At 37.1% G+C, this 18728-nt stretch overlaps 1 protein-coding gene and 1 pseudogene across 1 annotated transcript in view; both read right to left on the bottom strand.

Moving 5' to 3' along the window:
* The window catches only part of LOC118758257 (lysM and putative peptidoglycan-binding domain-containing protein 1-like), a 32086-nt pseudogene extending 28716 nt beyond the window's left edge, over nt 1–3370 (bottom strand).
* Nucleotides 1–18728, bottom strand: part of NKAIN2 (sodium/potassium transporting ATPase interacting 2) — a 986696-nt gene that overhangs the window by 557474 nt on the left and 410494 nt on the right. The window lies entirely within an intron of this gene.

Genomic DNA, 18728 nt, shown 5'->3' on the forward strand with positions numbered 1-18728 from the left:
ATACGCTCCTGGCTTCTGCCTTTGGCTGTTATAGCCATTTGTAAAGTAAACAGGAGATGGGAGACCTTCTCTGTGTCTCCCTTTCTCTGTAAATCTACCTTTCCAATAAAAAATATATGTTAAAAAACCTTATATTTGATTATTGGTTATGAAGCAAGAAGATATTTTTTACTCAGATTAATCTTTCAGCTGGGGACCAACACAAGTTTAAATTAGAGAAATGTATGAAACTGCTTTTTCTTTAAAATGAAAGTTCCACAACTTACAGTAGCTATACTGTCAGATCTGAAGCTAATGAAACCATAAATGCAGATATGCCACTCCTGTGGATTATAAATTCTGTGCTAAATTAAGTCAAAAAGCTAAAATTATGGAACTGGAGTAAATTGCCAAATTTTATTTTTCCCAGAGTAAGATTTCTTAAATACTCAATAAGCTTCTTACAGCCTTTTGAATCAAGGAACTTTTGTAATATACTGAAGTGCTAAAATATAATGTGGAAAAGCTAAAGTAATAAATCACATGGGTGATTAAATGTCTTTCAGAATACTATCCGGCTTATAAGCCAAGAAGAACACACTTAGATGAAACAAGAACATAAGAAAATGTCACGAGAATTGACCAAGAGCAAATGTTTGAGAAGCAGCTAGAAATATGTTGCTGAACTGAGAAAGTACCAGCTTATCTCCCTTTAATTATTGTGCCAAAGAAGTAGAACTTTAATTAAAATGCATTGAGTATGAAACCAACATGCCATAATACTGGCATTGGAGTGGCTAAGGTTTGGAACTAAAAAATTTGAAGCAAAATGTTTATGCAACTGGAAGTAATCCTGTGATAGCTACAGTAAGCTCAACAATTAACAAAAAACATCTTCCATCAGTAAAAACATAATTTATTATTTTCTTCAATCCACAATAAATTGCTTTGTAGATAATTTAACAAGTGTCTTTTATAATAATCATATATGCTGTAAGATGTCAAGGAAACAACAGAAACTAAAATCACAAGGTTGTAGGATTACAGTGCCCAAATTACATGTTTGAGGAGTAACTTGGTGAATTCTTAGAACTCTGCTGACATTCTGGGAGAGTCCTAGCAGTGCTGGGAGTCTCTGCATATTAAGAAAGAGATTATTCAGAAATTAGGCACTTCATTTCAGCTGAACCTTTAAAGCTTTAAAAAATTTGGTGATAGGATAGGTCTACTGACTCAAGGTGTTTGGTAAATTACTCAGTTACACCTGCACAACAGACATCTTTTCTAGGAAGTAAAAGCATATATGGGTTGGATATTTGATTTTTTTCCGTCAAATTATTCTGATTTCATAATTACTATAATCAATAAAATTTCAATATTTAAATTCTGAAATAAATTTCAAATTAATATTGTAGTTATAAGATATGGCGATTTTTATAAAAAAGCTTACCAAGAATATTTTGAGAAGTTAATAGTCTTTGGGGATGAAAATATAGCACAGGATTAAAATATCGCTATACCTTGCTTCCTCTGTGGAAAGCATCTACTATAGCCAAGAAGTCAGTAATGATTGAACTGGAGTAGCTGAAAGTCTTAGCTCATTCAGTTATCAAGGATTCTGATCTTAAGAAGCAGAGTAACTTCAGGAAAAGTTGAATCAATAAATACTGAGATTTTCATTAGAGGGTACATGCAGTTCTTCCTACATATTTATTATAAAACAATTCGACATTTATAGAATGCCATAGATAATGGCAATCAGCAATTTCAAATTCCCTGTGGATGCATGGATACTTACATGGATCATTCTAAAACTTTTTCATTTTCGAATTTCAGAATTGTGACTAAAATAATTAACAGATGTATTGCTCACAGTTGTTTTTTTCTTTTAACTGAAATTCAACATGTGCAAAACCAAATTTATATTCTAGGTCAAACCCAGCTGTCTGGTGAATACTTGCTTATATTAACTGATTGTCCATTCCAAAACCCTAATTTTTTTAACAGGAAATTTATACTACCAATTTTTTTTTATTGCTCGCACAGATTCAACTTCTTTCCAAAACTTGACTTTTTCCCCATTACATTTTCAGTACCACAGTATTGTCTCCACACCGGGGGAATTGTTTTGAAAAGCATACTTTACCAATATATTGCTTATCTTTCCCAAACTTTCAATGTCTTACCATTGCTTACCACAGTAATAACCAGATTTCTACTTCTCCCGTAAGTGAACAAAATTTCTAAGAACTAAGACTTTAGATTTTTATCTAGCTCCACCAGGGTCATCTTTAAAATCAAACCTAATTCAAGCAGGATTTTGAAATACAGCAGCCAAGCGGATCTGAAGCCAGGAACCAGAAATAGCCTTAGGGTCTCTCACACAGGTGCAGGGTCCCAAGACTTTGGGCCATCCTTCACTGCTTTTGCAGGCCACAAGTAGGAAGCTAGAACAAATGCATATCAACCAGAAAACAAACTGGCACCCACTTGGGATCCCGGCGCATGCAAAGCCAGGGACACAGCCACCAGGCTACCGTGGTGGGCCCTATTTACTTTACTCCTTAACATCTTTCACTCTAGAAACACCTTGAGAACAAGTGTTTTGCTTTTCCATAGCCTTCACAGGTCCACGTTACAATGCCTTCTTTAAGACTCCATTTCATGGCTTTAACTTCACATGTGATATCTTCTTGCTTTGAAATCATGAACACAAAACTCTCTTTCATTGTCTCTACTGTAATGTAATTCTGATTACAGAGCAGGGTATATTTGATTTCCATCGGGTGTTATTATATCCTCTTGAAAGATACATAATTGTGTATGTTATGTATAATAGAACACTGCTTTGTATATACTGTTTAACACTTTCTGAAAAACAGTAAAATTATCAGTTAGTTCTAATGTTCAAATACAGGCATTTAAAATTAAACATATTAAAATAGATTTTTATTAGCTTCATTTTAGAGATACCATTCAAATACTCAGTAGGAGGAAGAGGAAAAACAGAGACATTTGTGTAGAAAGTTTCATAATTATTGATCCTCACACTCTTATAGAGAAGGAGAAACAGAGAGAGACTTTCAATCTGCTGACGCACTCCCCAAATGGTCACAACAGCCTCCTACTTTTGTGTGGTAGCCCAGGAACTTGAGCCAGCTGCCACTGCTTTCCAAGCCGTAAGTGGAGAGCTGGATCAGAATTGCAGAAGCTGGGAAATGAACCAGCACTCCTATGGATGCTGGCACTGTAAGACCCAGGATTAGCCTGTGAGCCACTATCAGGGTCCCCCTGGGTCACTCGTACCCGTGGAAGAAATCACCCGAAACTCCAGGCTCTGTTTCAAGAGCCACTTTACTTCCAACCAGTCTTTCTTCGTCTTTGTCGTCATCGTCGTCTGTCCCGTCCGCCTGTCCTCTGTAGCTCGCTCCTAAAACGGGCTCCTTATATATCCTTTTTTCCCGTGGGTCCACTGGGTGCTCCTGATTGGCCAGGCCCTGGAGAGGAGGCAAATTTGCCTCACCTGCTGGCAAGACCAGCTGTTGTCTTGTCTCTCCACTTTGCAGAGCAGCTGCTGGTCCTGGGTTATTGGCCCCAGCTGCCACTGCGGGGCTTTCTTCAGCAACCCGCTCCCCGCAAGCCACCATACTCCCCCTTCCATTCCAGTTTTTTTTTTTTAATTAGGTATGCATTTATTTGAAAGGCAGAGCCTTAGGTAGAGGGAGAAATGAGAGAGAAATCTTGCATCCCCTGATTCACTGCACAAATGGCTGCAGGAGCCTAGACTGGATCATGCCAAAACCAGGAATCAGGAACTGCCTTTTAGTCTCTCACATGGGTGACAAGGCCAACACACCAAAGCCATTACCCACTGCCTTCCCAGGCTCCTTGGGGAGGAGCTGGAACTCACATACACACGTAAGTGTGGGAATGTTGGTTTTATAAATAGTGGCTAAGAAGCCCTCCCTGAACTGCAATGCCACTTTCTATTCTATTTTATTTTTTTTATTTTGACAATCTTTACATAGTTGATTAGGGCTCAAAGGGTCAAGAGCTACAGGAAAGTGGGTAAGACCATTGTTTCGACATTGTCTTTTTAACTTCTTGTATCTGGGGCACAGGGAGAGACGGAGGGAGAGGCCACACCCACCTTCCCAACCATCCCAGGCTTCCTGGGCACTGCTCAAGTGGTTTCGATAGTTCAGCTGTTCTGATTTGCTGCCAATTTTGTCATTCCTAGCACGATTTTATCTTCAGAATCCACTGACTGAATTAGTCCACCTTAGCTTCCCCACTTGCCCAGATTTTCACTGCCAACACTTGGGTGGGGTAATTGATCAATTTGTTCTGTACTCTGTTGTGATATCAAGTGTCCTCCTCAGGTGCCAATGTACTATCATATCCTCCATGTGTACCTGGATATGCTGTCCTCTGTTCTGTCTGAGCCACTGAGGAGGCCCAGCTTTGACACACACACTCCACGGTCAGACCATGGAACCTGCAAATCTCTTTATGGTTGGGGTTGTGAGTCTGGCAGTTTAGGGGGATCCCCAAAAAAACTTCATCTGAAGTGATTCCAGACCAGATTCTTGGGTGTGCTTGCCAGTACAGGGTCCGGCACACTCCATTACCCATATCAGCCTATGCATATGCTGGTGGCTGCGATTCTGGGTCAGTTGTGCCTCCAGCCCCATCTTCTACCCAACCAGTGGGTGTTAGAGCCCATCCCAAATGTGCCCACCACATACTTGGCCATGTAAACCAGGGGGAGCTGCAGCCTTGTTGGGGTGACTCTAAATAATCCTCATCAGGCCTGCCTCCCTGCACTGGTTTCTATGTTTTCTAGTATATACACTAGACTGATCCAGTCTGTGCCTCATTTCATTCAGCTCTCATACATGTCAATCGGCATTGAAGCCTAGGTCAACCCAACAGCCTCACTATCTTGCCCACACACCTGCCGACGTGTGCCACTCTCTGTCTAGCCATGCCTGCTGCAGTCTGCAGTTTGGCTTGACAGAATTAGTCTCCTGTGCTAATAGCAAACACTTTTTGTGTTAACAGCAAACACAAGAATTCACTTTCAAAAACTGCACATTTTCTGCGAAAGTTGAAGGAAAGTTGAGCTTACAGTTTTGACCTTGGAGATCTGTAAGCCTCCTGTTCACCAAACTATTTCTTTCAAAACATCATGTAGCGGGAAAACAGTGGTGAATATAGGACAAAACAGTCTGCCTTGTAAGCCCTGGATTGAAAGTAGAAGACAGGTTGCAAATTCCATCATATGCTTGCAACTGCCAGCTGTCACTAAAGGATTGGCAGCCAGAATTCAAAGTGTACCTTATTAAGTTATTTGATAGGAGATTGGCACTAGCAGAGGAAGTAATTTTCTTGAAGTTAACAAAACTTAGAACTTATAAATCCATAAAAGCAAAAAATGGACTTGTAATGAAAGTGGCAACTATTTTGCTAACTGTGAATATTATTTAGACATTGCAGGATGAAATTAACCTAAATATACAGTTAATCAAGCATAAGTGGTCAGATACTATATATTCAGATGAAATGATGATAGGTGAAGAAAAGTACTTAATACAATTTAGCATGAATTTTATGAATGGCTAATATTTCATTAGTACTTGTAGCAATATGCATTAGATGCAATACAGTGTCATGGTTATGAAGCTGGAGCTGTTATTAGCAGCTGGTTAAGCAGAATGAAAAAAAAACCACACAGTAGTCTAACTTAAGGAACAAATGATGTTTACATAACTTGGCTCTTCACAATGTACCTCTAATTGCGCTTCCTTCACATGAGATTACACTTGCCTCCTTACCAAATGTCAATGTTTAGGGCATGTAAGTTGCTCTTAAGGTGCGTCTAATATAGTGCCAAATCCAAGTAAAATTTCATTCTAACTTGCCCGAAAAAATTAGGAAATACTAACATTCCAGGAAGAGTGTGTGAAGGGGAGATGTATTTCAGGAATTATAGTCTTGAGATGTCTGATTCAGCTTCAATTATGTGTTAGAGGCAGGTCAATTTGATATTAAACAGAAGCTCTGGAAAGACTTTCATGAAGAACAAACTGCAGAAGTGCGCAAGATCAGGAAAATGGAAGAGTAACATTGGTTTCATGAAGGGCTGGAACAGATACAGCCAAGCCTGAGTTTCAGAATGACTTTAAGAAGGAGTATGATCTACAAAGCCTATGGTATACAGGAGAGGGTGAATGACATTGACAATTAATCCTCAAAACTTACACTTGTGTTAAGAAATCAGGCAACAAAACCTTTTACATTTGCAGATAAATTGTCATTTTTTAAATAAAATTTTGGAATGTTCATGCAATATAGTTGGCAAATATAAGTTATTATATTAAAGGTGGGCTTCAGAAAATTTCATTTGATCATTCCAGGATTTTTTAAAAACTCTATACTTTCCTTGGGAATTTAGAATTAATGGAATCATCTTTGCAAGATACTGAAGACAGAGAGAACAACATGCTTACCATCAATCTATGACATGTGCTACAATTTGAGAAGAGTAAAGATGGCTTGTGTGGGGTGAATTTTGATTGTTTTTTCCTGTGTGCAAGTATGAACTCTCAAAAACTGGAAGCACTGAAAAGAACAAGCGTAACACTCACTCCTTTCTGAAGCTTGGAACTGGGAAGATGAGATAAAGACAGCATTTCACTCATCATGCTTTGGCACCAATACAGCCACCGTCAGGGCGTACTGTAGGGAACAAGATCTGTGAAGCTGTGACACCTGGATATACAGGTGGGAAATAGCAAAACCCATCACCATGGTAAAAAGAAACAGATACAGCAAATTTCATTCCGGTGCTAATAATAGAAAATGTTATGATGGGGTATAATTATAGATTGCACAGAGTTTTCACAAAATGGAATGCAGATACAACTTTTGTTTTCTCTCAGGAAGGTAATTTTGTCCTCCCAAAATTAGTTTAGGAAATCATTTAAAGGACCAAATGATAGGAATTATCAGGAAATATTTTAGACAAAAATATTAATATGTGCCAATGCTAAGTCTTCTGTCTAGACTGAAGTGTTTTCTCTGGGTTATAATGGTTTATATTCTGTTGTAGCATCTGAGAATCTGCCTTTGAACTACTGAAAGCCTGTTGTGGGCTAAGGAGTTGATTAGCATTCGTTGAACTGGGCAGGAACAGGAACTGGGCCTGTGCTTAAAAACACCTAGACTAATTGGACTCATCTGTATCCAGTATCCGGCTAAATGAAGATGTGCGTGGGGGGAAGAGTATAGAAGGAGAGGTGAAGGGGCAATAAAGAGAGACTTCACAGAGACATCCATCATCACTGTTCTCCTGTCGGTGCTTCATCCCCAGAGCCTCTCCCTGTCCATGTTACTGGCTCTGCTGGCAGGAGCAAAAGCCCTGATTAAGTCTATTTCTTTATTCGTCTGCTCCAAATAATGGATATGGATGTGTTGCAAAATCTTTCCATTTTTACCAAAGTATCGAAGTTTTCATAAAACAGCTACAAGATGAGGGTTTCCATATGGTTCCTTAAGTTTGTACAAGAAGTCTAAAGCAAGTGTTTTGAGTGATGGAAGACACTGGATTGTAGTTTCAGTCCTTTCAAATCAGAATAAACTTAACCTAAAAGTCATGTTTTGCTGATAAATAAAGGAAGTTTAACAATATTATTAGGGCCTATTTTGGGTAAGAAAATTTGAGGGAAAAGTAGTACATAAATTTACATCATTCTTCAATTTTCATGTTTAAAGATAAATGCACACTCGGATCAAGGATCAGTGTGTGGTTTGAGTATAGTACAGCTATGCTTACACTGTACGCAGCTTCTTAGGATATACTCACAAATTTTAGCTACGACTGGCTTATGCCTTACATTCTACACAACGTATGGTTTATGCTTTCTTTACATTCTTCTCTACTTCAACGATTCTTAGTATTTGTCATTCTGTATTTCTTGTGTACAGGCTCACAATGACCATTCATTTGGTTTCTCAAGTGGTTCCTCTTTCTGACTTCCTTTCAAATTCCGTTCCCAATAACAATCACCTCATTCATTTTGCATTTTATAGTTCATTCAGCAAATCTTTTCGGATAAGCTAATTTACAAGTTCGTGATAAAACTGTGGGCTGTATACTTAGGAAGTATTTTACAGCTGAAATCTACTCAGTGACACCCAAGAGAAAAACTTGGTTGCAAACCACTTGGAAAAGCTGGAAAATTGAAATATCTTGTGATTCACATGTATAATACTAAACTAAACTAACAAATTAATCAGGAGATGCACAGAATATATCTGAATACTGACAGATCTAGCTGAAGTTGGAAAACTCTTGTCTAAAGTAGATGTACACAAAGAAACAGTTCAGTAGTTTTAGTATTGATAATACCAGATTAAAACTAGTCTTAGAAGCTAAAAAGGGAATACACAGAAAATAGGAACTAGTTAATAAATAATAATATTTCTGAATGTGTGCTTTTTATATTCTTTCTAGAAATACATAGAATTGTATGTATGTATATATATAAAACTCAAAAAACTGTGCTTGAAAATATGTACTATTTAAGACTAAATTGTCTGATCTTATAAATTATGATATCTTTATTACCTGTTAACAGTTAAGGTCAGTGAATGGAAATTTCCCCTCAGGAAGTACAAATATTAGCAAGATTAGGTGACGTGATCCTTTAATTTGTTAGTACTGAGGTAATTGAAGTGTCATATAAATTCATCTTCCTTTGTGTGGTATTAATTCTCTTCAGGTCATATTCCATGATTAATTCTACTTTGCATTACTTTACTTCCACTCCATCTATTTATCAAAGATTTCTGTCTTTACTTTTCTCTAAGATTATATTGTAGATATTTTCATATGACTACATATCTCTTCCTAATTCTGTGTGTCTCAAACACAAATATGTTGTCAACTAACAGCATTCCATTTTCTGTCAACTTTTTAAGAAATGTTAATAAAATTGTTTTCAACTGTTTAAAATGCAGGATGAAGGAATGATATGGAGAGAGGAAAGGAAGTAGAAAGACACAGAAGGGAAGAGAAAGAGAAAGGGACAGAGAGAATGAGACAAGACGTATGCCAGACTGAAGTTAAGAATTATGCCCTGATCTCTGATAGGGTGGCAAGGGCACAAATACTTGCACCATCACCAGCTTCACTTCTTTCCCAGATGCATTTTCAGGAGGCTCCATCAGGGTGGGATTTCTAGAACACAAACCAGCACTGTCTATGATACGTAGGCATCCCAAGTGGCAGTCATTGTGCAACGCCCATCTCGATCTTTCAACTCATAAAAAGGTTTGATTATTAGCAAATAATTCCAAGTCTTATGGATAAAATTCTGATCATACTAGAATCAACCCTATTAGGCACTGTGTGTAATATTTCTTATTTCCTATTTAGATAGGAAGAACATCTCATACATTTTGCATTGGTGAACAGTTTTAAAATCTAAGTTAATATTAACACTATTTTTGTTGCATATTAAAATTTAATTTTACTGAGTCAGGAAAGAAGTGGCAATAAACTTATAAGTGTACAGGTAAATCAGTATGAAGCTTGTTTTTTATAATGCGGTGGATTGTAGGGGTACATTTTTAACAGTATTGCTGAGTATGTAATATGGTTACATGTGTGATAATATGACATGTGTGTTAAATAGAGGGGCAAGGTAATTGGCCACTACTACAGTTACTTTAATGTATTTCTAAATCCTTCTTGAGTATTAATTTGTGTCTTCTGAAAATTCTTAGATTGAAATCTTAACCCACATTATGATAGCAATTGGGAGTGGGACTTTGGGCTATTATATTGAAGTATACCATGGTGTATTTCTGAATGCCCAGAACTGCGAAAAACAAATCTCTTTTTTAAGTCACCCAGGTCCATGGGGTTGTGTTGCCCCTGAGCTTTTGCCTCCCTTCACCATATAACTACTTGTGCATTCCATGTTGGGCCTACTTTCAGCTAACTACACAGCATCATATTTTGAAATCTTTGAAATCTCAGGTGGATCATGGGTTGATCCACAGAGGGGAGGATCAAGACAAGTTGCAAAGAGTGGATGGGAAACTAAGTATATCTTTAAAAAGTTCTTAATGAAAAGAAGCTATAAATGAAATTGATGGCCTCTCTAGAAAACTGGTATGTTTTATGATTACTTATTAAAGGTAGAAAGTGCTCTGTAAATCTAAAATTATAACATTAATATTAAAACCACTTCTTTAATTTCAGAGAATTTGCACTTGCAAAGACTCTAAATGTTCTACAATAAAAAACAGATTAAAAGATAAAATGCTCAGAATGCTTACATAAACTCACAGGCATGGAAATCCTTAGAGATATATCTATAAATGTAAATGCCAACTCAATATTAGAACTAATTTGCAAAACAGCAACGAGGCATATTTACTTTTAAATCAAACACATGAAGCATTTCAGAATAAACCCTCAGCCACACAAGATCCCAAGTGGAGAAAAGCCAATCAATCCATAGTCAGCATGACAGGATTCCACACAGAAATATGTAATTGAGTCCTTCTCAGGTTCAGAGAAAAACTCAGGTTTTGAATTCAGGTCAGTGAAGTTGAGTTTCAGTCTTTAGGAGGTAGCATGTCTGTTCTAAACTTAATTTCCGAATGAAATCCTAATTTCTCTGTCTCACACACACAAACAAAACAAATGTGCTGTTTTAGAAGTTCTCATTTTAAAAAGAGATCATAAATATTCATCTCTTTTTCTTAGAAGATATTGACCAAATTCAAGAAATTTGTGTTTATTTTAAAAATGTAATTTATGCAAGTGTTAAATCCATCATAATTAATAATTCAAAAAATAAAATTGGCATACTATCCCAACTGCATTCTCGAATAGTATCTGAAAGATTTATTAGTGTGACTGAAATCAGCTGGTACTTAAAAAGAAACACAACAACCAATGACATTACACATTATTGTGGTCAGCAAGGTCAATATACTGGCCCATTGCCTTACCTAACCTAAACTTCAGTATGCAAGTTTCTAATCTAAGGCATGCAGAACACTTTTAAGTTAAAATAATAAGAAGTGCTGCCTAAAGAGTAAAATAAGAAGAATGGAACCTGAAGAGGAAGAAGGAGATGAAGAAAACAAACAAAAAAACCAAATTAGCACTCCAAGCTACTTAGTGAGAAAGGAATATCCTCCTTATGGAAAAAAAAAAATCAGCCTTTTAGAACAGTAGCAATAGACTACTCGTTTTTGTTTTGTTTTGTATTTTTTCTTTATTTTTGACCATCTTTACATAGTTAATTATGGCATAAAGTTTCAAGGGCTACAGGAAAGTGGGTAAGACTATTATTTCCACATAGCTTTTTTCCCCTTGTATCTGGGGTAAAGGGGGAGATAAAGGGAGAAGCCCCACCAAGTCTCCCACCCATCCCAGGTCCCTGATGTGGGGCATGCTCCAAGGGTCCAGCTGAAGCAGTTTTGATAGTTCAACAGTTCTGAATTGCTGCTAATCTCGCCTTTCCAAGGACGATGAGGTCGCTGCAGAATTCACCGGTTGGCATAGTCCACTTTAGAGTCTCCATTTGCCCAGTTTTTTTTACTGCCAACATATGGCTGGGGTAGTTGATTGATTTGTTCTGTCCTCTATTGTGATGCCAGATATACTCTGCAGGTTCCAATAGATTGGTACACCCTTCATGTGCAGCCGTTTATGCTCTCCACTACTCCGTCCAAGCCTCTGAAGAGGCTCGGCTCTGACGCTTGTACTCCATGGCAGACCATGGGCTCTGAGTCCAGCAGTTAGATTGGGGAGATCCCAAAAACAAACTTTGTCTGAGGTGATCCCAGACCAGATTCTTCTGTGTACTTGCAAGTACAGGGCCTGGTACAGTCCATTGCCCCAATCAGCTGGTGGTTGCAATTGCTGCGTCAGTTCTGTTTCCCGCACTGTCTTCCACTGGAACCAATGGGTGTCGCAGTCCATCCTGATTCTGCCCAGCACATACTCGGCCCTCACATAAACCACTGGGAGCTGCAGCCTAGTTGGAGTGACCCACAATAACCCCCAACAGGCCTGCAACAGACTAGTCCAGTCTGTCCCACATTCCATTCAGCTCTCATACATGTCAATGGGCATTGAAGCCTAGTTCAACCTAACCAGTTCCACTATCCAGCCCACAGACATGCTGTTGTTGCCTTTCTGTCTAGCCACCCCTGCGCCTGTCCTGGTTTTCCTGCTCTCCAATGGGAGTGGTAACCCAAGAGGGAGGAACCCACTATTTCCCTCTTAGGCCATTTCCACTCCCAGATTATGCACTCTCCAGGTGGTTCTGAAATTTAACTTGACAGATTTAGCTCCCAGTGCCAACCCCTGTCAGCTGATTGTGCAGCAAAGCCCAACCAACCCTCACCCATTGTAAGTTTTGCTTGCACCAGTCAGAACAGTCAGCCCAATCTGACCCTTCCCTGGTCTAGCTCACATGAGGCCCACAAGTGTTGTAGCCCTGCCTGCCTGGTCTGCTCCATCCCAACCCATGCTCTCCAGTGGGAATGGTTGTCCATCAGGGGAGCCCACATTCCCCCTGCGGGCTTTGACCCCTTCTTCCCTGGTTCTCATGTGTGCTGGTTGGGCACTGCGGCCACATCTGATATGGGTCATTTCACCTTGACATTCTGTAATGTGCACTGGTTTTTGTCGCGGCCGAACCTGGCCCAAACCACACTCTATTCTGGTGCTCACATTCGCCAGCGGGTGATGTGAACTGGTTCAACCTGGTCTATCACTGGCATGTGCCAAGAGTATGCCGGTGGGTACCTTTCCATGGCCAGTTCTGGGTTGTTCCCTAGCATGCTTCTTGAGCTTACCTGCAGGGACTGTCCTGCCAGAGGAGCTACGGAGGCCCTTCCATTAGAACCTCTCCCACAGATTATCTGTTTTTAATGATTCTACTGTAGAAATGTTGAAAATGTAACACAGAATGGGAAAATGTGAGAGAAGAAATGCTAGGAAGGATGAAATTAGAACACTCTATTAGGCAAAAGCTTTTAAAAGAACTGTGCTTCTTGTAAATGCGTACATGAAATAGACTTTGTGTGAAAAAAGAAAATTCTGATAGAATGAATCTCAAATTACACTGGATTAATACTCTGGAACATGTCAAGCTTTGGAGTTTTTTCACAATCGATCAAATATGTCCAATGCCAAACTACATGTCCCTAGAAAACTGCCAACCAACACCCTTGCAAAAACTTCTGTCTTGAGATCTCTTCTCCAGTAAAGCAATAAAGTCTTCATAAACAATGTATACTCCCAACAATATAGCTACTGATATAATATCACACATAAACAAAATAACACAAATCGAAATTTATTCTGTTGGTTTTCCTAATGAGTCGTTCTGCCTACATTGGAATTGAGAATGTCCACTATGTTTGGTCCAACTTGACTCACACCTTAGTGCCTGCCTTTAATCTCCTTAGCTGAGACTTTCAAATTTCTCATTTTATAGCAAATAGTAGGCACAAAATACAGATGATGCTTCCTCACATGTTTCCTGCATAGATGACTCAGGTGGGGTGACCAGTGCACAAACAACAAAACAGAACCCCTCAGCATACTACATACTTTAAGGCAATGGAGGAAAAAGTTTGAATATGGACTTTTTGGATAGTATAAAATAATTCTTTCTATGTCTCTAAAATATTTGGATGCCTGAATAAAAATTTCTTCAAGTAAAATACAAAGAAGTAGCTATTTATACTGATAGATTTTTTATAGGCACATAAATTAAAGTAATAGCATATGTTTCTTAAATTTATATGTATTTATACTCATAGTTTCTAAATTTTATTTTAAACCTATTACTATGATTAACAATAGCACTTGCTTTTTAATGCATAGAGTTGCTAAATTACAAGTAATAAATTAAATAATTTTTGTATCCTTAGGTTAAAAACAGAATTAATAAGATTTCTAAAAGATGTTTTTGAATAGTAGAAATATATACAGAACTAAAAATAAAGTCAAAATTAATTACTTAGGCAAGCTGGGAAGAAAATGATTATCAACTTTGATAGAAACACTCTCATAGCAACCAAGCAGAATAGCTTAATGCAAACATTTATAAAGTCATTATATCACAAATAAGAAACAAAACTAAACATAAATATTTAAATTTTGCTTTTACTTTACATCAACTTCTAAAATTATAATGGATCATTAAGTAAATTCATCACTTTACTGGAGAGATCTGGCTGAACAAAAAATAAATGGTTTCTAGGCTCATTAATTAAGAAACAAACTATCACATCGTAAGAATATTTTAGCTGACAATCTTATTGTTTAATCTCCACTTTTTTTTACGAATAAAACATTCTTGAAACAAGCTGTTTTGAATAATCATTCCTGGATGAGAAGAAATAACGAATGATTATAGAGCAATAGCTTCAGAACAGCCATCTTAATTGGGAGGGTGAAGTTTCACTTTCTAGTTGCCAAAGGGCCCACTGCACGGCATGACTGTGTCCTTGACTGAGTGTGATAAGAGGAACAGCTTACTGGCCCAAATCAGTCTTGATCCTTGTTCAAGGAATAGCCACATCTTAAATTATTACACTGAATAGCTAAAAACACCAAAAAGGATTTTGTCAAGCCTAAATATCCAGAGCAGCTTAAAACTTCATGTATTTTGGAATAGTGAGTAAGATACCACTTGCACTGATAGTAATGTGTGTGTTAAAGAAACAATTTTCACATAATGCCAACAGAATCATATCCTTTAAATTCTTTGGGTGAAAACTAAGTTGAATCTTCATCCTTTGATTATTCTTATTAAGGACCAATGGAAAAAAAACCGGAAAACTGCTTGGGATGTTTGTCATTAAGCACAAGTGTAATAACTTCCCATCCTGAAACAATATTTCTCAGATTGATGTACACAGACTATTTCAGGAGCTACAAATTATTAACTAGTTTCTCGAAAGAACATAAGAATAAATATAAACAAATATGTTGGTGTACTTGATTTCAGGACAAATGAATTAAAGGCAATTTACAAGCATGTGTGTACCCATCTAGATATGTCCTTTTGATGATGTACTTAAGATTCTATGAATTTATTCTAAGGATATAATTAAGAATGTACATAGAGGCATTTTATACATTTTTGGTTATTCAACATAATATTATTAATACTAGCATACTTTTTATAAATAAATTTAATTGCTAACAGAAAAGGAATGGCAAAAGAATTAGAACCCATGGAAAATAAGACATTACAGAAAAAAGTCATTAAAATTCATGGTTTATACTCAAGGTCATGAAAGATCCTTATGAAATAACAGTAATTGAAACACCAGATAATGTATATTATTCTGCATTCCATTATCTTTCACAGCTAAATCCTAAATCCTTTCTATATGTAATATTCTTTTTTTACATTATTATCATTATTATTATTATTATTGTTATCATTTTCTGGTACTGTTCCATAGGCCCTGAGATTTCCCTTATCCCTCCCCTAATTTCCCTCCCCTTGCACTGAGATCCCCTATTTAATATTCTTTAAATATTCAATATTTATTATCCTAAAACTTAACTTGTAAGCTAAGATGTAATAAACAGAAACTGCCTGCTCCTGACTCACTCCACTGTATCTTTTCTTCCTCCCTCCCTTCCTCCCTCCCTCCCTCCCTTCCTCCCTCCCTCCCTCCCTTCCTTCCTTCCTTCCTTCCTTCCTTCCTTCCTTCCTTCCTTCCTTCCATCCTTCTTTCCTAGGTTAATCTAAGTCTCCCAATTGGGTGGCTGAAGTCCATATGCTTGGCCCACCCTCCACTATTTGCCTAGGCCATCAGCAAGGAGCTGGATCAAAAGTGGAGCAGCCAGGACAAGAACCAGCACCTATTTGGAATGTCCAAATCACAGGTAATTCTTTAACCTGCAAAGCCACAATGCCAGCCTTAAAGTGTTGTTATTTCTAAAACTCAGAATCTTCGTGTTTACTGTTAGAACTTAGGCCTCCCTTTTTCTAACGTTCCCACAGAACTTCATCGTTAGTACTTTTAACATATAATATTTCTTAAGATTATTTAACTTCTATAAGTAACATCATAGTGCTTATTAAATAAATGTTTGCTCTATGGGCTAACACATTGGTTTAGTATAATTTTTATGTATGAAAGATAATTCTAGTCAAGCATTAATTTGCATGCTCGATTTATGACTGTAATCAGTAGTTACATTTGATGTACTTGTATCTTGTATAAAATGAAGCAGTTCAGAATGCATAGATATTCTAACAAAACGCTTATTATTCAATGTTTCTTCAACATATTAAAACCCATGAAAAGTTATGTTAAGCAGCTGCTGCTATTGTACAGGGGTTAAGCTGTCATTGGCAAGGTCAATGTCCCATATCACAATGTCAGTTTGAATCTCAGCTGTTTGATTTGCAATCCAGCTTCCTGTTAATGAGCCCGGGAAGGAATGGAAAATGGCCCAAGTTACTTGGTTTACTGCAATCCATGTGCAAAACCAAAATGCAGAGCCAGGCACTAAGTTTCATCCTGAACCATACCTGTATATTTGGGAGTAGATCCTAGATGATGGAAGATTTTTCTCCTAGTTTCTGCTCTCTATGTCATTCAAGCCTTTCAAATTAATGGATAAGTATTATTTGAAAGTTATGTAATAAGCCAACTTCCCTAAGAATCAATCAATGAATCTGCCAAAGTTAAATACCAGCCAACTTGATGTTTGTATTATTGTTTAGCTATCAGTGGTTGGTAGACTAAGCTCTTCCATTGTATTACAGATTTAGCAGCACACACAGAATGGGAATGAATGTGCATAAAGATGATGTGCTATTAAGAATCCAGAAATGTTTTTCTTTCTTGTTCAGGAGATAAGATGTTGAAAAGTGCAATTTAAATGAGAACAAATTTGTAATGAAATATGTTTCATCATCTTTGTAAGTTATGCAAGAATAAATTCAAATTCAATTAAAATTATTCTAGAGGTTTGCATTCTGATGACACACCACCCCACTGGAGTGCCAGTTTGAGTCCTGCTGCTCAGGTTCCAACTGCTCTCTGCTAATGCAGTGAAATATGGCTAAATTACTTGGGCCCTTGCTACATATATGTGATACCCAAATAGAATTCCAGACTCCTAGTTTTATCCTGGCTCAGTACCAGCTGTTAAGACCACTTAGGGAGTGAAAGTACTCTTCATCTGTCTTCCCCTTTTTGTGTCACCTGCTTTTCAAGTAAATAAATAAATCTTAAAAACACTGCACACAGGATAAATAGCTCCATTTTCCATGCTATTTTAAAACCCAAATTATGTATAAATTTCTCTTCAACTCTTCCTACATTAGCATATTTGAATGTCAACTGTAAGACATTATTATTGACTAAGACACTTTGAGGACAAAGTCTATTGTGCCATCTCCATTTTTAATAGAAACTTTACAATGTTATATTTTTCTAGAATTGTTCTTTCTTTTTGCTCTCCTGGAAATGTAGCTTTCAGAAGTTTCAAACTATGTCTCCATCTGTATTCCAAGAATGCACAAAAATAGCATTACTGCTATTGTGTGAGGTTCAAATGATTTAGTTTTATATATGTCTTAGAAACTATCAGTAACAACACTGTGGTACAAACATGTTTCTACCAGCAGTAATTTTGTAACACATGACATAATAAAATACTAAGTCAAGAAGATTCATCTATTTGTGCATTTGACAATGTATATTGGGACTTTAGAATGAAAACGTACATTTTTTTCACTGGAGCAAATATCTAAATTACATTTAGGTAAACAAGAAACTCAGGGATGTGCAGAAAAATCAATTTTAATCTATGATTAAATAAAAATTCACCACATTTCATCTTGCATATAGATGGTTTCTAGAGTTATTTCTGGATTCTACCAAATACACACACACACACACAATATCTAAAGGAATTTCTCATTTGGTTTGGATTAAAAATAAAATTCGAGTACACTAAAATTTAAAACCAGGCCTGTGTTGTGTTGCAGCTGATTCAACTGTCCCTTGTTATGCTGGCATCACATATTGGAATGAAGATTCCAGACCCAAATGCTCCTCTTATGATCCAATTTCCTACCAATGAACCTGGAAAGAGAGTAGAAAATGGTGCAAATACTTGGATCTGCCATCCATGTGGGAAACAAGGATAGAATAAATTTCAGTTTGACTTAGAAGAACTAATGGAGTCCCTAGGTAGTGAACCAGCAACTGGGGGTTCTTCTTCAGAAGGCTTGAATTTATCTTTTAGTTCTTAAAGTCTTATGAACCATTTTTCATATGTTCAGCTTCTATTTCAATGAGATTTATTATATTCTGCTTTAAAAATTTTCTATTGAGTTAAAGCACTGCATTACCAGATATTTGGACTTCAAAATGTTAATCCTATCTTATAGTATTTTTAATGTTGATTAAATACTTTCTTCAGTTATATCACTGATTTTTTAATGTCCTACTCTGCAGTATTACTGAATGATGATGTGTTACTTTGTGTCTCTGAAATTCATATTCAGTGTTTTCACACGGATAGCTTGAAATCTTGCTAAGGTGGATTTACAGGATGGGAAATGGCAAGTGCTACATCGTGACCTACTATCTCACCAATTATATAGATTTAACAAGGTGAAAGTAAACATTAATGATGGTTGAAATTAAACTGTTTATGTGTCTTT

Source organism: Ochotona princeps, chromosome 1, assembly GCF_030435755.1.
Source record: "Ochotona princeps isolate mOchPri1 chromosome 1, mOchPri1.hap1, whole genome shotgun sequence".
In the NCBI taxonomy this organism is placed as follows: domain Eukaryota; kingdom Metazoa; phylum Chordata; class Mammalia; order Lagomorpha; family Ochotonidae; genus Ochotona; species Ochotona princeps.